This window comes from Mauremys reevesii, linkage group 5 (assembly GCF_016161935.1).
Source record: "Mauremys reevesii isolate NIE-2019 linkage group 5, ASM1616193v1, whole genome shotgun sequence".
Classification (NCBI taxonomy): Eukaryota; Metazoa; Chordata; order Testudines; family Geoemydidae; genus Mauremys; species Mauremys reevesii.
Window position 1 is genome coordinate 88,391,716 of NC_052627.1, and position 25,508 is coordinate 88,417,223.

Genomic DNA, 25,508 nt, shown 5'->3' on the forward strand with positions numbered 1-25,508 from the left:
AATTTCTTTGTTAGATACAGCCTAGAATTTTTTGGGGGGAGTTTATGTCCCTTCAGTTCTTAGTCATGCAAAATTTGTACTGAAGTCAATGGGAATTTTGCATATGGTGGGTAGCAGGATAAAAGTCCTTGTTGCATTTTGTTATTGCCAGAACAGTCGTTTTAGAGAATGTATTCCTGTTATGCCTTTGAATAGGTTTGATATGACAGAAGCCAGACAACAAAAGAATATGAGCGTGTTAAACAAAAGGTTATACGGCTGTTACCGTTCTGTAACAGGAGATTGTCTGAACCCACCATTCCCCAGTCGCTATCCAGCACTCCCCTCTGTGATGCAGTTTTTTGGCATTACCAAAGGCTGAAGCATCTGGGGTCTGTATGGGCCACAAGGAGTCCAGGTCAAACCTGTGCCTGCTTCTTTTTTTGCTTTTCAGGTGTCTATTAAAAATATGACTAATTAAAAAAAAATACCCAACGTTGCTGGAACCACGTGCACTTGGCAATATTATAAACTTCAGGTTGGCACTAATGTTTCTGACTGGACGGCAGGTTTTGCTGTTGATTGACACAAGGCTTATATTACTCCTCTGCTTAGATTTAAGAGCCTGCTCCAAAGTCCACTGAAGTTGATGGAAAGGTACTCACTGCCGGCTGACTTCAATGGGGGTTGAGGCCTAGTCAGCACTTTCATTTGGCCACCATGCCAGGATGTAGTTGATTCTGTTTCCATTCATGTCAGTGTAGGGTGACCAGATGTCCCGATTTTATAGGGACAGTCCTGATTTTTGAGTCTTTTTTTTATATAGGCTCCTATTACCCCCCACCCCCGTCCCGATTTTTCACACTTGCTGTCTGTCAGTGCCAAAACTCCCATTGACTTCATGGGAGAAGGACTGTGCCATTGTTTGAATAGGTAAAACAACACACTAGCCAGATATACCCCCAAAGCTTGCAAATACTAGTCAGTGCTAGTATGACCTTTGTACCCGACTCACTGGTTTCACCTCAGCACTGATGCTTCCAGGTTTGAGCTGAGGTTGCTCCCTATGTGTTCATAATAGCCAAGTTTCCTGACAATTTGAGGTGGCTCCTGCCTGGCTGCATGGTGGGATAAGATGTGAAACTACATTGCTGGAATACAGCACAAACAGCAGCACCATTTACTAGGGCAGACCAGCAGAACTGAGTGAAAACATAGCCTATCTTATCAGTTACTTAGTGAGCTAAGACTCAGGGGTATAACAAAATCTATTTAAACTCTGGGTATTACTTATGAACACAGCCCTCGGGAGATAACTTCACAATAGGAACTTTTTGGGTGCACTTATGTGTCGTTTTCAATTACAATCACAAAGACATCTTTATATTTTCTGATAAAGGTCTTAATCTGGCAACAACTATTTAGCATTACAGTTTAGCTAAGTACTAAAGCAGCAGGGAGTGTGTAGATAAAGCAGTACAATTATAAACGTACAGATTGGTAATGTTATAAAAACAATTGCTCTAGACATTTCAAACCATGTTATCATACTAATGCTGCTATTTATTTATGAGGCTAATTCAGTTTTATTATCAATTTGCACCTCAGTATAATTATATTAGAGAAATCAACATTGTATAATGTACATTTTCATGATGACTATACATTAGGCTGGGTCTGTTAGGTGAGGCCAGTTTAAAAGTCGATTTATGCAGAACTGTTCATCATGAAATGGCGACATCATCCCAACCCCTCAGATTTTTGAGAGGGATTGTAAAATCTGGCCCTAACCTTGCATTCCAACTTCACAATGATAATTTGAGGTATATGACATGATAAATTGCAGAATAATGTGATAATTGCATTCATTTTGTACATTTACCCATATCTGTTGTGCTAGGCATTATACAGACATAAGCGAAGAGATTGTCTGTCTTGTCTATTAGATGATAGGCTCTTCAGGACTAAGGATAGGGGATGCAAGTAGAGAAGGACTAGAACATACAGGCAGAGTGAACAATGTGATGCTCTGCAAATGTTATCTCAGTTCCACCATTTTTTGTTGTTTCTGGTTTCTGCGTTAAACTTTTTGTTTTGGGGGAGTGTGATTGTGCTGGGAGAGGATTAGCTAAACATACAGACAAAAGGAGGGAGTGGGGACACTGAGGGAAAATAAGAGGAGCAAATAGGACACATGGAAAGATTGAAGAGGATGTGAGGTGGGTGGGGGGGAAGAGGGAATTGAAGCAAACAGCCCATTGGTAGAAGGTAAAGACAATGCAGAGGGACCACCACTGGCAATAAGGGTATTAGTTATCGTAGGATATTATAGCACTTCTACTGTATACAGTATCTTCCTTCAAGGCCAGTATAGTTGGACTCACGAGGCTAATGCAGCCTGGCTTTACATACGAAATAGTATCAATAAAATTTTTGAAACCTTCTCTTAAAACATTTCTGAGGCCTGGTTTACACTACAGAGTTAGGTCCACATAAGGCAGCTTGTGCTGACCTAATAAGGTCAGCATCTACACTACAAGGCCCCTCCCACCAATGTAACTCACCTGCTATGTCAACTTTATAATGCCAGCTCAGCGAGAGGCGTAGCGCTCAAGTTGATGTAGTTAGGTCAATACAGTGACCTAACTACACTATAAACAGTGTGTTGCTTATGTTGATTCATGGGAGGCAGGTATCAGGGGCGGCTCTAGAAAGTAGGCTGCCCCAGGCAGCGCGGTGTGCTGCGCCGCCCTTCCCCAGTCCCGCGGCGGGTCCCCTCTTCCCGCGGCTCCGGTTGAGCTCCCGCGGCAGGTCCACCGGAGCCCCGGGACGAGCGGACCTGCCGCAGGCATGACTGCGGGAGCTCCACCGGAGCCGCGGGCACGGCTGCGGACGGTTCGCGGGTCCGGCGGCTCCGCTTGAGCTGCCGCAGTCATGCCTGCGGGAGGTCCAGCCGAGCCGCAGGACGAGCGCCCCCTCCGCAGTCATGCCTGCGGCAGGTCCGGTCGTCCGCGGCTCGGCTGGACCTCCCGCAGGCATGACTGCGGCAGGTCCACCGGCCCAGCCTGCCGCCCCCTAGATTTGGCCGCCCTAGGCACCAGCTTGGTTTGCTGGTGCCTAGAGCCGCCCCTGGCAGGTATAATAAGCCAGGGGAAGCTCGCCACTGCCTCTGGACACCTGGTTGCAGGTTTCAGGGGAAGTTTTTCCTTTATTATACCACATGCAGGTTCCAGGGCATTGGAGGAGCTGGTATGTGCTATTCAGTTTCCTGGGTTCATCAATAATCTCCCTGGACTCCAGAGAGATTACTGATGAACCCAGGAAGCTGAGTAACACATACTGCCACCCCAGAACCTGCATGAGACATAGCAAAGCTCAGGTTCTTCTTCTGAAAGAAATGCTATCATGTTGCGGCTTTTCCCAGGTGACTTGGGGTCTGGGGAGGGAAGGCATGACTGGCTTGGGGCTCCTCTGGACACGTGGGGAGGCCCGAGGCCAGCTCTACAGTTTTCGCCGCCCCAAGCAGCGCACCGAATAGCCGCCGTGGGCAGCGGGGACAGTCCGTGTGCCCTTAGGGCGGCAGGTGCATTTCCGCAGCAGCGGCAATTCGACGGCAGCTTCTATGTTTAGTTGAAGCCGCTGTGGACAGCTAAACATAGAAGCTGCTGCCGAATTGCTGCCACCGCGGAGTGCCCTAAGGGCACACGGAGTGCCCCAGCTGTCCATGGCGGCAATTCGGCGCGCTGCTTGGGGGCAAAACAACAGGGACTGCTGCCCCTTGCAGAATGCCGCCCCAAGCACCAGCTTGGAATGCTGGTGCCTGGAGCCGGCCCTGGGGAGGCCTCAGGGCTTTTGCTAGCCTGGGGCTCCTCTGGCCGAGGTGGGGGGCGCTCATTGCTCTGGCCGGGGAGGGACAGGGGGGCTTGGGGCTCTGGACCAGGGGGAGCACGGGCGGAAGGGGTGAAGCCGGGGGCTAGTCTCCCCGAAGTCACTTGCCGCCCATGTGTTGACCTAAGTGACCTCCAAGAGGTGTGCCACAATGCCCACCATTACCGCTCTGGTCACCGTTTTGAACTCCACTGCCCTGCCACCAGGTACACAGGTATGCGCCCCTTCCCTCATATAGCCCCGGGAAGTTTTGAACTTACTCTTCTTGCCTGCTGCCCAGCTGACCATGTCTGCTCCACGCAGCAACCACACTCTGCCTGAAGTACATGGAGGTGGTGGATCTCCTGGGTCTGTGGAGAGAGGAGGCTGTGCAGTCACAGCTCTGCTCCAGCTGCAGGAACTTTGGTATCTATGGCCAGATTGCTCAGGGCATGGAGGAGAAGGGCTACAATAGGGACATGTAAAAATCAAAGAGCTGCAGCAGGCCTACCAGAAGGCAAGGGAGGCAAAGAGTCGCTCTGATGCGGAGCTGCAGACATGTCACTTCTACAAGGAGAGGGCTCGGGTCAGGGTGGTGGTGTATGGGTGGAGGGCTAGTGGAGGGAGCAGTAAGGGTTGGGGTCAGGGTGTTTAGGCTGTAGGAGAAGAGGGAATGGTTTTAAGGAAGAATGAAAAGAAAGAGAATTAAAACTCTCTCTGAACCAGTAAAAAACAGTGGTACAAGTAGGGTGGTACAGTCCAGTATGTCATACCAGTCAGTTATTTATAGCTGTACCGCCCCCAATCCTTCCACGCAGGTGCATGCCTGCATCTCCTGTCTGGGGTCCATACAGCAGCCCCGCTGGAGGACAGGGCTGGGGGCAGAGCTGCCCCACCTGAGGAGCTGCCGGCATGGGGCTGTCCGGTGGTCCCATGTTCTGCTCTTTTTGCAACTGCGATTCAGGGCTCTCCCAGGAATTGCAGTGGCGAAAGGAGCAAAACCCCACGCTGGCTGCTTCTTCAGTGCCTCCAGCCCTGTCCTCTGGCAGGGCTGCTGTACAGACACCAGACAGGAGAGGCAGGCACGCAACTGTGTGGAAGCGCTGGGAACCGTACAGCTGCGCCAGAGGAGCTGCCAGAGTGGGGATCAGTTGCCAGCGTGTCTGAAAAAAAAAATTCTCTGCTGTCAGAGGGAGCTGGGTTGAAGCTCTTCTGCTGGCAATTCCCAAAGCAGGTGTGTCTGTGAACTGGCTATTGTTCCAGAGAGCAAGCTCTCCTCTTCTCTTAGCAGTCCACACAACAGATGTGCTGTGTCCACCGACTGGGAGCGCTCCCCCCTGCCAGGTAAAGTGGGATGGATCATGGGAAGGGGAGAGAGAGAGCGCAGGGCTCCAGGCTGGGAGCGGGGGTCACATGAGGAGTCATGTGGGGAGGTCATGGGACCCCCACTCCCCTTTAGCTGGTACAGCGTACGGATAAGAAATGAATTCTACTTGCACCAGTGGTAAAAACAGATACAGCTGGCATTCACTTTCTCATATCAATGTAAATTGCAGATACAAAGGTAAACATAAGTATGGGCATAGACTAAAAATCTACTAAATGTTTAGATAAACTTAAAAGAAAAGATAAACTAAAAGAAAGATAATTTATCTTTATTATTCGCCATCACATGGTGGCTGCTGCTAACATTCACAGACAATAGCAATAGGTGCATGTGCATTGTTAGAGTCGGGCACGCACAGCAATCATTACAAGATTCATAGCATCCTGCCAACAAACAATGCCAGGCTCAGCACACTACAGCAACACGCATTCCTGGGCTCATTGTTAAAATGCTCCTTCCAGGCCTCCCTCACCCTGAAATACTGCAGGATCTGGCGCACTGAGTTCATAACACACAGCACAATACTGAAGAGCACTGCAGGATCCATGCTTTCTAACAGAGATGGCTGACACGCAGGTTTACCAGGGCAGTTGAAAAACTGCACAAAAGATATACCTTGCAGATATTGAAAACCTCAAGAGTGGGGGTTCTCTGCCCGAAGGGATATCAGGCTTGATTCATTATTATACTGCATAGCATTAATGAAGAAAAATGGTGGGAGAAGTTGGCTAATTCTTCACACAAGCAAAACACCAAGTTAATTTAAACATTATTGTCTAAGCAAAGTAGTTCTTTACTAGCTGAGTCTCAGAGCGTATGTGAAGAATGATAAAAGCCTAGGGGACAGCATTTTAAAACATGCGCTAAAAGTGGAAATGACTTTCACCTGAACTGCATAGCGAAAGTTAATAGTGAGATCTACTAAAATTGCTCCATTTTGGCAAAAGGTTTTTGGAGATCACTGTGCCCCACCATGGAGAAGGTGCAGATATTGCATAAAACACGATTATGCGCTGATGTGAATAGTTCTTCAGCACCATAAATATACTACATACAAGACAGTATTTGGACTGCTTGTACAGTACTTCAGGTGCTTATTTGACAGCCACCCAGGAGATCTCATGGGAGAATTTAGGCCTCGATTTTCAGTCTTTTGGCTGCAAATGAACAATGCATTCCTAACATTTCAAGTATACAGTAAGGACATCACTAGCTATACCATGCCTATGACAAGTGATACAAAGGAAATCTTCTACAGTATCAGGAACTGAGGTATTTCCTACACATTCTGAACGGATTGGAGAATGCTATATATAGATATCCTGCAAATTTCTACTGGCTTGCCAAACAAGACAAGGAAACCTGTTTACTCTGTTTTTTTTTTAACTGAGAGAAAAATAAGAAAATTCCTTTAATGTAAAATGGCTAAAGTGAAAAAATAAACATGCATTTTTTTCATTTTCCATTCTGCATTTGTATTTCCAAACTGTTGACTTTAGTAAATACTAAATCAAGAAAAACCAGGCAGTGCCTACTCTGGGAAAGCTTACTGATGCCACTAAGAAATTTTCTCTGGCATGGGCTTTATAAGGGACATTGTCAAAAGGCCCAAGAGGGCTGGTCAGTGTCTAACACTCATTGAAAGTCAATGGGAGTTGAGCACCTAATTCACTTTTGTGCCTTTAAAAATCTCTGAACCATATTAATATTTGAGAGATGCTCAGATATGATGATGCTAGAAAAGCCCACAAGTAAACAAACAAGCAAGGCTAAAAGCTCAATCCTGTGAGTTGCAGACTGTCTTCTCTGCAAGATCTGTGCACCCTCAACTTCCATGCAAATCAACAAGACACTGAGTCTGATCCTGAATAAGGACTTGTTGATTTGACACTCGTAGATAAAAACAGAATGTGGCTCAGTGACTTTAAGTGACATCTATGCAAAATAAACCCAAGAAAGAAACCAACAGGACTCCACTGGCCATCACATACAGTCCCCAGCTAAAACCCCTCCAGCGCATCATCAGGGATCTACAACCCATCCTGGAGAATGATCCCACACTTTCACAGGCCTTGGGTGGCAGGCCAGTCCTCGCCCACAGACAACCTGCCAACCTGAAGCATATTCTCACCAGTAACTGCACACCGCACCATAGTAACTCTAGCTCAGGAACCAACCCATGCAACAAACCTCGATGCCAACTCTGCCCACATATCTACACCAGCAACACCATCACAGGACCAAACCAGATCAGCCACACCATCACCGGTTCATTCACCTGCACGTCCACCAATGTAATATATGCCATCATATGCCAGCAATGCCCCTCTGCTATGTACATCGGCCAAACTGGACAGTCTCTAAGGAAAAGGATAAATGGACACAAATCAGATATTAGGAATGGCAATATACAAAAACCTGTAGGAGAACACTTCAACTTCCCTGGCCACACAATAGCAGATCTTAAGGTGGCCATCCTGCAGCAAAAAAACTTCAGGACCAGACTTCAAAGAGAAACTGCTGAGCTCCAGTTCATCTGCAAATTTGACACCATCAGCTCAGGATTAAACAAAGACTGTGAATGGCTTGCCAATTACAGAACCAGTTTCTCCTCCCTTGGTTTTCACACCTCAACTGCTAGAACAGGGCCTCATCCTCCCTGATTGAACTAACCTTGTTATCTCTAGCTTGCTTCTTGCTTGCATATATAAACCTGCCCCTGGAAATTTCCACCACTTGCATCCGAAGAAGTGGGTATTCACCCACGAAAGCTCATGCTGCAAAACGTCTGTTAGTCTATAAGGTGCCACAGGATTCTTTGTTGCTTTTACAGATCCAGACTAACACGGCTACCCCTCTGATACTATGCAAAATATGTTCACTTTAGTGAAGCTGCAAGAGTGTAACTGGACAGAATTTGACCCCATGATTTTATAATCCATGCACTGTGCACATTTGTAGTAGATTTCCACAGTGTTATATGGCAGCAGGTAGTCATTGTCTGATCTCTTGCACATTTTTTTAAATAGTACTGAAGGAGCTGACCAGATCTCCTTATAAAATTGCACTCAATAGAGGTCAGTTCTTTGTTTTGATTTAGAGCTCTATTTCTGCTTGTTGCCTTCCTTGTATTTATCATGGTCATTCTGCCTGTTGGTACTCTGCTGAACCCAATTCAGGAAGCTATCCACAAACAGCAGTTCAGTAATAGAGGATATAGACCCTTATCAGGAACGACATCCAATCGATTTTAAAACTGTTTTCCCTGGGTGATTGGCAAATATCAAGTGGTTTGCAAGTTTTCCCAGGGAGCACAAAAAAACCTTGGATGCATACCGGAACTGACTGATCCTATTGGCTGCACAAATCTTGGCTAGAAATCTTGCAAAACCAATATCTCATGAGGTTTCTGCAACTTTCTGCTTTTGACCCTGGGCACAGCTTGACGAGTGTAGGCAATCAAAATGGAAAAATGACAGGAAGAGTTTAAAATTTGTCATTAATCACCTTTTCCTCCACTTCCTCCATCTCCACCTTCAGTATGTTTTGTCTACAGATTGTAGCCTTGACTGTAAGCTCATTGGGGCAGAGACTGTCTTTTTAATAAGTGTTTTTACTATATGGTGCTTGGAACAATGGGGTCTCAATCCTGATGGCGCCCTTAGATGCTATTGCAATACAAATAAATTGTTGTTTATTATTGTTAGTGTTATTAAAACCATTTATAAAAGTATATTTTCAATGCATTGTACAAAGGCTTCCAGATAGCTCATTCATTTCAAATATGCCTCAAAACTTGTGAGCTCATGTGATGAATGTGGGAATTTTCTGTAATCTTTTAATGAACTGTCTGTGTGACTTTGTTCTTATCCCCTTGACATTGCTACTTCACGGGGGGAAAGAATTTATTTTCTCCATGGGACCTGGGTGAGTAGACTAGTTATTTGAGATATATAGCCACTAGGATTATCTGGCCTGGAATCAACACATTTGACTGGAAGACCCTACAGAAACAATGGGAACCCCAGTGACTGAAAATTAGCACCTAGCTGAAGAGGCAGCTGAGCATGAGACCACAACATGGCTGTGTCTGGACAAGAGTCAGGGTTAAGAAAAGCAGGGTATACAGACATGGGGGTGCAGGAAGCTCTCTGGGGATTGGGAGATAAAGAGGACAGAGAACAGAGATGGGGCTCAGAGAAGCAGGCTATGGCAAACTCCTGGCTTCCACCTAGCTTCTGCCTCTCTCATGCTAACACAAGAACTTTCAGATTCTATAGTCCAGGAGACTAATAAATTGTTACCTTGTTTTGGAAGAGGCTGTCTGGTGTCGCTGCAGATACTTATTGGAAGCACTGAAGCCTGAAGGGGTAGAAAAAGTCTCCTGTGGGAGTCTGGCATGGCTGGACTCACTACAGGGAGCCACGGAGCAAGAAGGGGATTGTTGGTGCCCAAAGGCCCAGTTTTGGAGTCGTGGAGGCTATGGGTCTGCCCCTGCAGAACCAGTGGGATCCTTGAAGACCAGCACACTAACAAGGTGCTCCCAAGAGTCGGGTTAAAGGCCAGAGCATAGATTAGACCCCATGAATCCATGACCATTCCTAAATGGTTTCCCATTAAAAATGGCATGCCCTGCTGGCTGGAAATTTGTAAAATATTCAGTGAAGAAGGGCAACATTTTCAAATTATATTTTCCCCATTTTTCAGTCAGCTCTAAGACAACTGGGCAAATGTCTGGAGGGCAATGAAAGATCCCAGCACCCCTCCCAGAAACAATCTTCTATTGCCCCCTGGAACCCAGAGCCTGAAGACAGTTCCTGCCTGCCTCCTGCTGAGACTCAGCCACGCTCTATGTGGCAGTGGGCCATAGAAGCCACCTGTCCTGCATTCAGCAGCTCCAGTCAGTGCTAATTGCCGCCGCAAGTATTATGTTTTCCATACATTTTAATTTTAGATAAAAGAAAATAATAATCATGAAAAGAACATATATACAAATTTCCATGAGCTAGAGACTGAGAGAAGACGAAGTCCCTGCCATAAAAAGATTTCAAATTTTCAGTGGAAGCAGGATCATTCTCTGGGGCAGTGGTCCCCACACTGTGGGGGCACGGTGGACCATTCAGAGGGAGCATGGTGGGGCCTGGCCCAGCCCCCACAAGGGGTGGGAACTGAGTGCCACCCAGCACTGTTCTGCCCCCAACTGTGCTCCAGCCCTGTCCCCAGTCGGGGCCCCAACTCCTGGCTGCATGCCCGGCTTCATCCCCCCATATCAGCCCCTGACTGTGGCCTGGCCACAGCCTCAGCCCCCGGCCGCAGTCCCGCTCCTGGCCCCAGACCAGCCCTGAGTTGCGGCACCAGCCTCGGCCTCCTTATGGCTCTCTGAAGCCCATCCCCTCCCCAGGAACCTTGGCCCCCACTAGGGGCAGGGCTAGAGCACAGCTTTAGAGCTTGATCCAAAGCCCATTAAAGTCAGTGGAAAGGTTTCAATTAACTTCAGAAGGGTTTAGATGGGTTTGTTTAGCTGATAGCTCATTGAAGCTGGAACCATGTCTTTTATCTGTCTGGACAATGCTACTCTCCCTTACTGTGCATCATCATTGTTAGCTTCATTAATAAAGATGGGTCGGTGGCCATATCTACATATTGAATTGCAAGCTCATTGTGCTGTCTTCAGAAAAATATCAGGCATACTTCTGAAAATGTAACGCAAGGCAACAAGGTGAAATAAGCTCAAATGAACGGAAAGCAGTCATGGGGATGCATGCGGCAGCAAAAAAGGATTGTGAATAAAGTGAACAGCATTTCAATATGCAACTTAACACAATTTCATACTTCTATATTTTATTATTTTCACTGTTGTATCTTATGACCAATGAAAAGTTTTGTGTCTTCTGTTCAGTACATCAGATTTTTGCAACATCTACAAATGTTATCTCTGCAGGGACTAATGTCTTGTATTGAATATTGGATGAAATTCTGGCCCTATTTAAGTCAATGGGAGTTTTGCTGTTGACTTAAATGGAGCCAGGATTTCACTCATTGCTTTGATTTCTCTACCGGATCTCACAAACTCCACAGAGAAAAATCACCTTTCAGTGGGTCTCACAGTATTTGAAGCCCGTGGGACATTCTCTGTGGAAAAAACAACAATGCAAATTAGACAATTAGCCAGGCTTCTCTCTACACGTCTTATCCAACTAAAGGAAGCAACAAGCCATATGAGGAAGGTAAACTTGGAATCCAAAAGGAAAGGATTTCTGGTATTTATAAAAATAAGAAGTTCACACGGAAATGTAATTACAACAGTACTCCTCCCAAGTCTATTTTAGGATGCACAGCATCTTGTTGCCTTGCACATACAGGTTTATTCCTGTTTAATGTTGGAATGTCTCTTGGTTTCATCACTCTTAATGTTGAAATCCTCACATTGTCATTTAGTAGTGCTCAGTATCCAAAGATAATAAACTTATAGAATCAAAGAGCCAAATCCTGAAAGTCCACTGAATTGAATGGTAGTTTTGCCTGGGCTTCATTCAGTCACCTTCCCTGTGGTGACTGAATGAAGCAAATTTTTATCAAGCAGATATTTGAGTAATTTTGTTTGCTTTTGTTTTTATTGATTGTTAGTACTAGCAACCTGGAGTATCTTGGCCATAACAGTGCTAAAAGATTGGCAAACAGGATGCTAGAATTAAAATGAGACTGACGGGTCCCTGGAGTGCCACCTGAAACTGAGATACCACTGAGCTCCCTGACCCACCTTTACACCATGTACTACTGTGCAGCCTGCCAAGCCCTCTCCCAGGCTTCAGACTGCACTTTACCAGCACACATATAGGTAGGGAGACACCCAGGTGCAGAAACACCCACGTGCTGAAATCAGCTCTGCAAGGGAAGGCTCAGCTAAGGAACTGCCCAGTATTCAAGTGCACACCCCTGTCTAGAGGGTAAATCCAAAATTATACTGTCTTGCACTGCACAGAGATCTGTACAGCATAAGCTCATGAAATTCACCCCCTCCCTCAATGTGGAGAGGAATATGCACAGCTTTCTGCCCCAAGTTACGATTTTCACAAACACACTGGTCTTAGCCAAAACAAAACAAGTTTATTAACAATAAAGGATAGATTTTAAGTGATTATAAGGAAAGCAAACAGATCAAATCAGATTACTTAGAAAACAAACATGCAATTTAAACTTAATATACTAAAGAAATTGGATTGTGTAGCAAATTCTCACCCTAAATGTTGTTTTAGGCAGATTTCAGAGATTCTTGAAGGCAAGCTGCACTGCTTGCCACTTAAAACTCCATTTATTCCTTTTACAGGCTAGACAACCTTCTAGCCTGGGTTCAGCCCTTCTCCCCTAGTTCAGTCTATTTGTTTCTCAGGTGTTTCCAGCAGTCTTCTTTCTTGGGCAGGGAGTCAGTGAAGAATGAACCACGATGATGTCACTCACCTGCCTTAAGTATCTTTTGCATATGGCGGGAACCTTTTGTCTCCCAGTTTGATTCCCATGCTCAGTCAGTGGAAAAACACTAGTATTATCATGGAATCCAATACAAGGTGACTTGGTCACATGTCCCTGTATGGCCACTGCAACTATGACTCAGAGGCTGTTTGTTTGCAGCAGCCTCTGGAAGGCTTCCCAGGAAGGCTCCCTGGTGGGAGATTAGCATCTTCTAAGACCTATAGTTCTCCCTAATGGCCCTTCCCAGCCAGCCCTCTAGACTGATTGCATTCTTTCTAGTGGGCGTTCCCCAGGTGTAAACACATTTGTAATAGAGGCATAGACAATATTTCTAATATCGGATACCAAAAGATACCTGCATACAAGTAGGATAATCATATTCAGTAAATCATAACCATTCCAATGATATCCCACATGCTTTATCTTACACAAAATACATCATAATTACACCATACTCGTATCATAATAATATTACTATGAAGAACATGGGGCATAATGCCAAGAGAAATATAAACAGACTTTCACTGTGGCAATGAATGATTACAACCTTGATTCTAATAGCCACAAAAACATAACTAAAGTAAAGAGCAATCTCATCATCCTGTAATTTTAACTTCTGAATGTTCTGAATATTGCCCCCCTAACTAGCTGATGCCTAATAATAAAAAATTATTCTCACGTGATTTTGACCATTTTATCCTGAACAAGGTGGGGAGTAATATCACATATACAATCTAGGCTGTTAGTAGGGTAGTTAGTAGTAGTATATTGTTTTTTAGCACTTCCTTGCACTAGCTACCACCTAAAGCTCTGAATGTCCTTGGACCTATTTATGTGAAACTCCATATAGCATCCCATACCCAATCATTAGAGCCAAGACAACTAGCAAGTGATTACTGTCAGAATCTAAATTTGGTCACTCCATTGATCTCACACTGGTTTAAATCAACAGTAACTCCACCAGCAAGTTTGAAGTTTAGAGTCCTGTTAGACTGGATGGCTTAGGTGACAGCCATGGACAAAAGTGCTTCCCGCCCCCAATCTACCTGGTGAAATGATTGCCACTATTTCTTTTGGATGCAACCTTGTTGCCATTTTTAAATGCACAACCTTGTTACCATTATATTAAAGGCACAATGGCAAACCATCCCAATGCAAAGGAAAGACAGGAAGAATAGTAAAAGGCTAATATGGTTCCATCAGCAGCTCTTCAATGACCTGAAAATCCAAAGGGAATCCTACAAAAGTGGAAGAATAGAACAAGCATGCAAAGACAAAATCTGAGGCACAAAATGAGTTACACTTAGCAAGTGACATAAAAGGCAATAAGAAGAGATTCTTTAAATACTTTAGGAGCAAGAGAAATATGAAGCAAAATGTAGGTCCTCTACTTAGTGGGGAAGGAGAGCTAACGACTGAGGACTTCAAGAAGGCTAAAGTGTTTAATGCCTGTTTTGCTTCTATCTTCACCAAAAAGCTTAATGGTGACTCAATATAATTAATATTAACAACAAGGGGGAAGGAATAAAAGCCAAAATAGGGAAACAACAGGTTAAAATATTTAAATAAGTTAGATGTATTAAGTTGGCAGGCCCTGATTAAATTCAGCCTAGTGTATTTAGGGAACTAGCTGAAGCAATCTCAGAACTGTTAGAATAATCTTTGAGAATTCCTGGAGGACAGGTGAGGTGCCAGAGGACTGAAGAAGGGTGAACATAGTACCTAGCTTTAAGAAGAGGAAGAAAGAGGACCCAAGGAATTTAAGACCAGTCAGTCTAACTTGGATACCTGGGAAGACAATGGAACAAATTATTAAAAAATCAGTTTGTAAGCACCTGCAGGATATAGGGTTATAAGGAATAGCAATCATGGATTTGTCAGGAACAAATCATATCAGACCAGCCTAACGTCCTTCTTTGACAGGGTTACTTGGTTAGTGGATGGGGGAAGAAGTAGATGTGCTAGATCTTGATTTTAATAAGGGTGTTGACACATGATAGTCTCATAAGCAAACTAGGGAAATGTGATGTAGTTGAAATTACTATAAAATTGATCTAGAACTGGTTGAAAGAACTTACTCAACCAGTAGTTCTCAGGGGCTTGCTGAGAGGGCATATCTAGTGGGGTTCCAGAGGGGTCAGTCCTGTATCCAGTACCATTCAGTATTTTCATTGATTTGGACAACAGAGTGGAGAGTAAGTTTATAAAATTTGTGGATGACACCAATCTGAGAGAGGTTGCAAGCACTTTGGAGGACAGGATTAGAATTCAAAACAACTTTGACAAATTGGTCTAAATTCAACACGATGAAATCAAAACAACCTTGACAAATTGGTGAATTGGTCTAAATTCAACAAGATGCACTTCAGTAAAGATAAGTGCAAAATACTTCACTTAGGAAGGAAAAATAAAATACACAACTACAAAATGGGGAATAACTGTCTAGGTGGTAGCACTGCTGAAAAGGATCTGGGGATTAGAGTGGATCACATATTGAATACTAGTCAACAATCTGATGCAGTTGGAAAAAAGGCTAATATTATTCTGCGGTGTATTAACAGGAGTATAGTGTGTAAGATACAGGAGGTAACTGTCCTACTCTAGAAGCAGCAAAGACTCCTGTGGCACCTTATAGACTAACAGATGTTTTGTAGCATGAGCTTTCGTGGGTGAACACATCCGAAGAAGTGGGTGTTCACCCACGAAAGCTCATGCTACAAAACATCTGTTAGTCTATAAGGTGCCACAGGATTCTTTGCTGCTTCTACAGAACCAGACTAACACGGCTACCCCTCTGATACTTGTCCTACTCTACTTAGCACTGGTACTCAGCTGGAATATTGTGTGTCTAATTCTGGGCACCATGGTTTAGGAAAGATGTAGACAAATTGGGGATAGTCCAGAGAAGAGCAACAAAACTGATAAAAGGTTTAGAAAACCAGATCTATGAAGAAAGGTTAAAAACACTGGGCTTGTATAGTTTTGATAAAAGAAGACTAAGGGGACACCTGATAACAGTCTTCAAATATGTTAAGGGCTGTTATAAAGAGGACAGTGATCAATTGTCCTCCATGTCCGCTGCACACAGGACAAGTAGTAATGGTCTTAATCTGCAACAAGGGAGATTTAGGTTAGATAGCAGGAAACCTTTCTATCTATATGGGTAGTAAACTTCTGGCACAGGCGTCAAGGGAATTGTGGAATCCCCATCACTGGAGGTTTTTGAGAACAGGCTAGACAAACAACTGTCAGGGATGGTCTAGGTTTACTTGGTCCTACCTCTGTACAGCGGGCTGGTTTTGGTGACTTCTCAAGGTCCCTTCTAGCCCTACATTTCTATAATTATCCATGTCTGTGTGACCTTGAGGTTAGACTGTAATGTGCTCTACATGGTTCCGCATCTTTAGACATCTCAGAAACTGAAGCTAGTGCTGCCTACCGTGCAGCCCATCACACCAGTGCTAAATGAACGGTAATAGCAGTCTTTCAGATTCTGGGTCGAGTTCAAGGCCCATATTTTGACGTTTAGGCCTGGTCTACACTTAAAAATTAGAGTGACCAAGCTACTTACTCCAGGGCTATGAAAAAATTAATGCTCTGGGTGCCATGGTTAGGTCAACTTAACTCCCAATACAGCTGCAGCTAGGTTGGTAGCTACTATCTCTTGGAGAGGTGGATTAACTACATCAATGTAAAAAAACCTTTCCTTTGATGAAAGAAGCGTCTACACTACAATTCTACAGTGACACAAATGCAGCACTGTAGCTATGCTGCTGTAGTGTAGGAACTCAAGCTGTTTTGATTTAAATGTGTGGTAGATCATGTAAATAAATTTAGGGTGGTCATGCATACATGCAGGAGGGCAAATGAAAGTTGGGTGAGTCAAAGGGCGAGTAAGTGCTTGGCCATTATGTAGAGAATTTCCTAACTTTTAATTCTAATCCATAGCTTTGTGTTAAAGTACTTTTTATTATTGTTAATCTTTTTTTTTGGTGGGGGGGCTTGTGGATTGATACAAATTGTTTATTAATTACCCCCAGCACATAGGTTATTCTTGATTGCACAAGTACCTATAACACAGTTGCTAAACCAGTTCTCATGAAACTAGCCAACCCCCTTTCCTTTTCAGAATCCTTCTTAAGCCTGGTTAATATAAGCCCTTCATTTTCCTCCACAAATTACTTTGAACTTTCTAAGCAGAGGTTAAACCTGCTTTTCAGTAACTATCTACATTATCTCACTGATGTCATTCCAGCTCTAAGGATATGCTCCATTCTAAGCAGGATTTTTCAGATTGCTAGTTACACCTGTTTATTATCTGAAATAAGAAAAGATGCATGAACCTCTTTGTAACAGCACTATGTTTATTTGCAAGGCTCAAGCTCTAGATCGTGAGATTCTCAAGAGACTGAATTTCAACTTGCTATCCTGATCCGTGGCCTCTGGGTGTTTGCTTTAAAAACAAAACTGTCACTGATGTCCCTAGAAAACAGAGCTCTGTGCTTTAATTACGTTGTAGCAGTTACCTGATATTACAACTAAAATGAGTGTGCATGTCAGTGTTAATTGAGGTCAGCTTCAGATGTGTTTTATTGGTTTCTAATTGCTATTATTACACCCATTATTACTACTGGTTACCTTTCTATAACCTCCTTTGGTCTAAGTCCATCAAGTGGGTTCCTTTCCATCATGGTAAACAGGGAGTGAGAGAGAGAAAAGAGAGGGCCTGCTCTTGCTCTCTCTGCAGATGAATATAAACAAATGACAAGTATTTAGGTACAAAATTAGAAAGGCCAAGGCACAAAACTAGATAAAACTAGCTAGGGACATAAAGGGTAACAAGAAAACATGCTACAAATACATTAGAAGCTAGTGGAAGACCAAGGACAGGGTAGGCCCGTTAGTCAATGAGCGGGGAAAAACAATAACTGAAAATGTGGAAATGGCAGAGGTGCTTAATGACTTCTTTGTTTCGGTTTAACCTCTGAGGATTGGATATCAAACATAGTGAAAGCCAGTGAAAATGAGGTAGGATCAGAGGCTAAACTAGGGAAAGAACAAGTTAAAAATTACTTAGACAAGTTAGATGTCTTCAAGTCACCACGGCCTGATGAAATGCATCCTAGAATAGTCAAGGAGCTGACTGAGGAGATATCTGAGCCATTAGCAATTATGTTTGAAAAGTCATGGAAGATGGAAGAGATTCCAGAAGACTGGAAAAGTCCAAATATAGTGCCAAATAAAAAGGGAAATAAGGACAACCCAGGGAATTACAGACCACTCAGCTTAACTTCTGCCCTGGAAAGATAATGGAGCAAAAAAATAAGCAATCAATTTGCAAACATCTAGAAGATAATAAGATGATAAGTAACACTCAGCATGGATTTGTCAAGAACAAATCATGGCAAACCAACCTGATAGCTTTCTTTGACAGGAGAACAAGCCTTGGGATGGGGGAGAAGTGGTAGACGAGGTATATCTTGACTTTAGTAAAGCTTTTGATACTGTCTTGCATGACTTTCTTATAAACAAACTAGAGAAATTCAACCTAGATGGAGCTACTATAAGGTGGGTGCAAAACTGGTTGGAAAACCATTCCCAGACAGTAGTTATCAGTGGTTCAGTGTTATGCTGGAAGGGCATATGAGTGGGGTCCCTCAGAGATTAGTTCTGGGTCCGGTTCTGTTCAAGATCTTCATCAATGATTTAGATAATGACATAGAGAGCATACTTATAAAGTTTGCGGATGATACCAAGATGGGAGGGGTGGCAGGTGCTTTGGAGGATAGGATTATCATTCAAAATGATCTGGACAAACTGGAGAAATGGTCGGAAGTAAATAGGATGAAATTCAATTAGGACAAATGCAAAGTACTCCACTTAGAAAGGAACAATTAGTTGCACACATACAAAATGGGAAATGACTGCCTAGGAAAGAGTATTGCAGAAAGGGATCTGGGGGTCATAATGGATCACAAGCTAAATATGCATCAACAGTGTAATACACAAAGCGAACATCCTTCTGGGATGTATTAGCAGGTGTGTTGTAAGCAAGACACGAGAAGTAATTCTTCTGCTCTACTCCGCGCTGATTAGGCCTCAACTGGAGTACTGTGTCCAGTTCTGGGTGCCACATTTCAGGAAAGATGTGGACAAATTGGAGAAAGTCCAGCGAAGAGCAACAAAAAATATTATAAGTCTAGAAAACATGACCTATGAGAGAATATTGAAAAAAATTGGGTTTGTTTAGTCTGGAAAAGTAATAACTAACAGTTTTCAAGTACATAAAGGGTTGTTACAAGGAGGAGAGAGAAAAAATTGTTCTTCTTAACCTCTGAGGATAGGACAAGAAGCAATGGGCTTAAATTGCAGAAAGGGAAGTTTAGGTTGGACGTTAGGAAAAACTTCCTAACTGTCAGGGTGGTTAAGCACTGGAATAAATTGCCTAGGGAGGTTGTGGAATCTCCGATATTGGATATTTTTAAGAGAAGGTTAGACAAACCCCTGTCAGGGATGATCTAGATAATACTTACTCCTGCCATGAGTTCAGGGGACTGAACTAGATGACCTCTCGAGATCCTTTCCAGTCCCCAGATTCTATGATGCTAAGTCAATGGGAGTTTTTCTATTTAACCAGAGTAGGACCAGGTGGATAGTGCTCTAAAGAGGTATCATAATGCTCATATGATAAAAAGGTCACACCAGAGCCAGTCTACATTCATGAGATGCATCTGAGTAATTTCTGAAGCTTAAGTTTCTTAGGGCTTTGAGGGAGAGACATCACATAGAATCAAAGAATATTACATAGAAACTATCTAATAGGACATCTAGTCCATCTCCTTGCCAATGCACAATTGTTCCCTGTTGTATGTTAGCTAGTTTTTTGTCCAGGCTCATTTTAAATATTGCAAATTAATTTGTTATGGGTGAGAGCTCCCCAGTGTAAAGACAAAAATAATACATTAGCAAGAGGGAGGGAGAGCACTGTGAATAAAAAGATGAGGGGGGGGGGGGGGAAATTAGATTAAGACAGGTAGCATCTGAAAAGTGCCTGGAAGAAAAAGGAGAGAGAAAACAAGAATGTTTTTTTGGGGAAAAATAAAGTATATTTTTTAAATGAGTAGCCATTGCACCACAAACAGGACTTGCTCTGTCCCACTGGAGGAAAAAAGAGGTAACGCAGGGCCATCCTTAGGCATATGCAGCATACATGGCAGCATAGGGCACCGGAAAATTTGGGGCACCATCGCCTGGACAGCAAGCAGATAAGAACATGTGCTGCGCTGTCTCCTTACCTTAGGGGTCATTGAGCCAAATGTGCCAGCACGGCACATTCTGAGGGAGGGTACTGCTGGGGTCTCTGGGAAGGAGCAGTGGAACTCACCTGTGTGACGCTCTCCCTGCTGCCGTGAGGTGAGGCAGGCCAGGTGTCACCAGCTCCTCAGCGGTAGAGTATCCTTCCTTTGCGTTCTTCTCCCCACCATGCAAAGTGGAGCCCAGCTCCCACTGAACAATGCCTGGAGCCCCCGCCCCCAGCACTGAGCGCAGCCCCCCCCGCGGAGTGGCCAGCCCCCCAGCGTGGCTGGGTGGGGTGCAGGTGCTTGGGCTGTCTGGCTGCTGAGAAAGGAAGTGACTCACTTCCTCTCAGCAGCCAACCCGAGCGCCTCCACCCAAATGGCCGCACGGGGCTGGAATGCGCAGCTGGCTGGGGAGTGCGTCTTGCCTGGTGGCTGGCAGTGATCCGATCCGAGGGGAGCCATGCAGAGCAGGAGCTGCTGCGCCGCCGCGGGTCCCCGAAATACCGCACTTAGCACTTCACTATGAGGCCGGCAGCAGTGGCATGACCTGAGGGTTTCAGTGCTGCTCTTGCCACTCTGCACCCCAAGAGGTGGATTTTAGGGTCCCGCAGCTTTCCTACCTATCTACCTACTGCAGCTATTGGACCAGCAGGCTGGAGGTGAGCCAAGGATGAAAGCAGTGAGTGTTGCCATTGATGAAGCTATGAGCATGATGTTGTTAGCAATAGAGCATTACATTATTATCAGATCAGAGCTATTTTTTTATTATAGATTATTTTCTCTTTACATTTGTTTTTCAACCTTATGTTTTGCGCAGGGTTCAAAATGGACCGGTTTTCCCTTTTTTGCCAGAGTCTTGGTGACATTTTAAATACCTTTATCAGAATCATGTTAGATGGTCATTTAACAACTTTGTTTGCCAAAAATGCTTGTTAACAATCCTGAATCTAATTTCAATGTATTTAAAATAATAATGATAATAATCCCTTAGCCAAAAATAGAAAATTAAGTTGTTGACAATTATTTGTGACAAGGTTGGTTTTGGGGGGGAGTGGGCCAGTTTTCATCAGAGAAACAAAAAATGTTGACAGGCTTTCCTATAGTCCTGTTACTGCTAAATAGAGCCCTCCAACAACTGTAATATGCTCATCGCCTTACTAGTGTACAGAGTGACCATATGTCATACTAAGATTCTCTCGCTTTTTTGTGAGTCAGTATCGTTTTTGCAAGCCCAGAGGTTGGGCAGTCAATGTCTTAAGTTTTCACAATGTTTTGTCCAACTTTCATAAAGTAAATACATGGCTAACATGAGTTAAAAAGGCCAGGGACACTTCCTTATGAAGAATCTGTGCAGCAGATTGTGCTAGAGCTGTGAAAATGTCAGTTTTTGATGGAACTTTAGGGGCAATGATTTATCGTTTATTTCTGGCAGTGCCCAAAATGTGCTGCTAATGTCTTTCCAAACAAAGATAAGGCACAATTTAAGGACTGGACAATGTTAAGGTCAGACGTATGAACAGGCAGAGCTTAGAGGTGTGGGTGCAACACAGAAATATCTCAAAGAACATTTTTTTCTGAATAAGCGCTTGTGATGGAAAAGAGTGGCTTGTCAAGCAGTTGTGCTGCTAGCAGCGTACTCTGATATCTAAAAACTGTCTATTGAGAAGGATTTTGGTCTGATTCCCCAACACGACACGTGGCAAGGTTTGCTTGCACCTGTCCAACTTGAATTGAAACCGCTACCAAATCAGAATAATATTTCACATCCATTTTGCACTTGTGTAAATGACTAGACAAAGTTCAAGCCAATGAGGATTTTTTTTTTTAAATGAAAATGGCCTTGCTCTGGAAACATTTTTTCCCATGACTGACAGCTGGAAATGTGTCCTTCGGCGTGTCATCAACACCTGAAAGCAGACTTTCGCTGATTAGAAGGAGGAGAAAGAGAACATGGGAGGACATGTTCACAGATATAATGAACACCTCTGGGACAGCTGATGCAGAGCTGAGAGCGTGGAGGATTTCACTGTCCAAGAAATTAGACACGGACATGGAGAGCAGGAAAGCTTCCAATGAGCAAGAGCATGTGGTGCAGAATGAGATGCTTTGGATTATGAAGGACTAAGCCAGTGGTCCCCAAACTGGGGTTCATGACCCCTGGAGGTTCGCAAAATGTTACAGGGGGTTCTCAGGAAAAAAATTCCCTAATGGTGGACAGAGCTGTCCCTAAGGACCCTGAGCAGCATGGGGCCAGCAGCCCAGAGCCCCTGGACTTCCCAGAGCTAAGCAGATCAAAGCAAGCATATCTATCAAACTTCAAGACTCCTTATAAGAAATGGAAAGGGAGGTGGATATTTTTTTGCTGTTTTTAAAATTAAAGAGGAAGCTAGTCTGGTTTTTAAAATTATTATGAAAAACAAGTTTAAGCTTTGTTGTAACATGCGTTGTTTGCCTGGACTGCTCAAGACTTGAATGCTTGTGTAGGAGGAACTCTTTGAGTTGGCTTCTTAAATACCTTCCTGCTGTTTCACATCCGATACTCCTTGATGAAACATAGGCGCCTTGTCTGATACCAGGCTTATTCAAAGTGATACAAGCTACGAAATTGAGATCTTGGAAGAGTGTTGCCATTTTCATAATGTAATAAAAATACTGTAATGATAAATAATAATTAATAATAAATAGTGTGTAATAAGCAAGACATAAAAACAAATTTTATATTTGCAAGATCACTGCTTTTATAATTTATACTCAGGTAAAAGCGAAAATCCCTGGAAATATTCATTTTTAGGAGGGGGTTCGTAAGACTTGACATTTTCTGTGAAAGGGGTTCACAGGTTGTTAAAGTTTGGGAACCACTGGACTAAGCAGACATGTTGAGGCGTCTGGTTGAACTGCAGGAACAGAAGCAGGAAGGTAGAGCCTCTCTACAGACCCTGGTGGATAGCCAGCCAGCATCACCTGGTGCAGAATCACCCTCCCGCAAGCATTCCATGGGGCATGGGAGAAAAGTCCATTGTCCCTTTTACTTAAGACAGGGGGAGGGTACAAGGAACAAAAGACGCCCATTCACAGATCTTTGATGGTCTGGAATGCAGTGTTATGTTACACGGCTGAAAATGTTTCTCCTGTTCCAACTTTACAACCCTTTTTCCCCCAGGTTACCCTTTTTTTTCCTGTTCTCCTTCTTTACGTATGTTTCTTAAATAAAGTAAATGGATTCAAGAAATAAATGTTCTCTATTGAGTGGAAGCAGTGGGCTTGGGAGGGGGTTGGCTTTACAGGGATAGTGATACAAGCCAGGTAAAGGTTTGGGAAAGCACAATGCAGACAAGCAACTCACATTACTGTGACTCATTATTGAAATGGCTTTTCAAAGCCTTGCTGATACACAGTGCCCCCTGCTGTGCTCTTCTTATTGCCCTGGTGTCTGGCTGCTCAAAAATGGCTGCCATGTGATTTGTCTCAATTGCCCACTCCTGCAGAAAATTTCCCTCCTTTTTTTCAAAGATATTATGGAGCTCACAGCAGGCAGCTATAACCATGGGGATGTTTTCTTCACTAAGGTCCAACCTTGTTAGTAAACTTCTCCAGCACCCTTTTAAAGGACCAAAGGCACATTCAACCACCATTCTGCACTTGCTGAGCTTATAGTTGAACCATTCCTTACTGCTGTGCAGATAGCTGGTGTATGGTAGGGGTAGGCTGGGTCCCCCAGGATAACTATAGGCATCTCAGCATCATCAATGTTCATTTTGTGGTCTGGAAAGAAAGTCCCGGATTACAGCTTTTTGAACAGACCTGAGTTCCTAAAGATGTGCGCATCATGAATCTTTCCCGATTAACCTCCATTGATGTCAGTGAAACGTCCCCTGTGATGCACCAGCACTTGCAACACCACTGAAAAGCATCCCTTTTAGTTTATGTGCTCTTTGGCAAGGTAGTCTGGTGCCAAGGTGGTGGTATACATGCCATCTATCGCCCTGCAGCAATTAGGGAACCCCCTTGCGGCAAAACCATCTACTATGTCCTGCACATTTCCCAGACGCACTACCCTTCATAGCAGAAGTCGATTAACGGCCCTGCACACTTGGAGCACAGCAGCTCTCATGGTTGATTTACCTACCCAAATTGATTCCCCACTGACCGGTAACTGTCTGGTGTTGCAAGCTTCCAAATAGCAATCGCCACTCAGTTCTCCACTGTGAGAGCAGCTCTCATTTTCGTGTTGCTGAACTGCAGGGCAGGGGAAAGCTCTGCACAAAGTTCCTGGAAGGTGGCCTTCCACATTCGAAAGTTCTGCAGCCACTGCTTATCATCCCATACCTGCAAAACAATGCAGTCCCACCACTCAGTGCTTGTTTCACAGGATCAAAAATGGTGCTTAACAGAGTGCAGCTGCTCTGTGACTACCAGCAGCAACTGTGAATTGTTTTTTTCAATGGCTTGCAACAGGGCTGCTTGCAGGACATCACCTTGTTCTGCATGGAGGACCCTACTTCGGCTCTGGAAATACTGCAGGAGAAGGTGCGAGGTTGTTGAGATGCTCACAGCAAGAGTGCACAACTGAGCAGGCTCCATGCTTCTAGGGTTATGGTGTATGTGTGGCAGTTTTAAGGCACGAAAACCCCTGGGTTGTTTGGCGTTGATATGAGGGAAGGAGCACAGTGTCATGGGATGCTGACGCAATGTTCCCATTCTCCTTTGCGACAATGTTTTGGTCCCATGAGGCATTGCACAAACTTCCCAAAACACACTGCGGCAAGTTGCACTTTGGGATAGCTACCCATGATGCACTGCTTTGTGCATTGATGCAGGCACTGCTAGTGAGGACACCCTCCATCAAGACAATGAGCACGGTGTGGCCACGCACAATCGAATTAATTAATTTGGAGGCTGGAGGATGAATTAGATAAAGTTAATTTTGTAGTTTAGACAAGCCCTTAGAATACCCATAGAAAATCTGTGTGGAAAGGACTATGTGTTTCATAATCAGAAAGCATATGTTATATACACAATGTAACATGCATGAACTGTAATTTATGCAATGGGAATCTTCCATATTTATTCAAGTATGGGAGAAATCATATTGATTGACAAAAATGCCATGTAAAATATATCCTACTTGTATAACCCATGTATACATTACTAGTATTTTTGCTCTACATGGGACAATTGGCTACATTGTCCTCATATGCAGTCTGTTTCAATTTCAAATTGCAAGCCCCTGCAGTTGAAGGGAATGTCTCACTGAACTCATCAGAGAACACATTTGCCTGTTCAGTGATCCATAAAAACTACCATTTTCCCCGCTGTCAGATTCTCAGTTTTGATAAAGGAAGCTGTGCCACTTCCATTTTCTTTTGGAGAAGAGCTTATTATTTGTACTGGTATTTAATGGACCCATAGATCTGCTTTTGGTCTGTTTCAAGGGCCTGGCATTCAGGAATAGCAATATCTTATTTCCTTTGTACAAAATGCTTTTCTTCTCCAATAAAGTTACTATT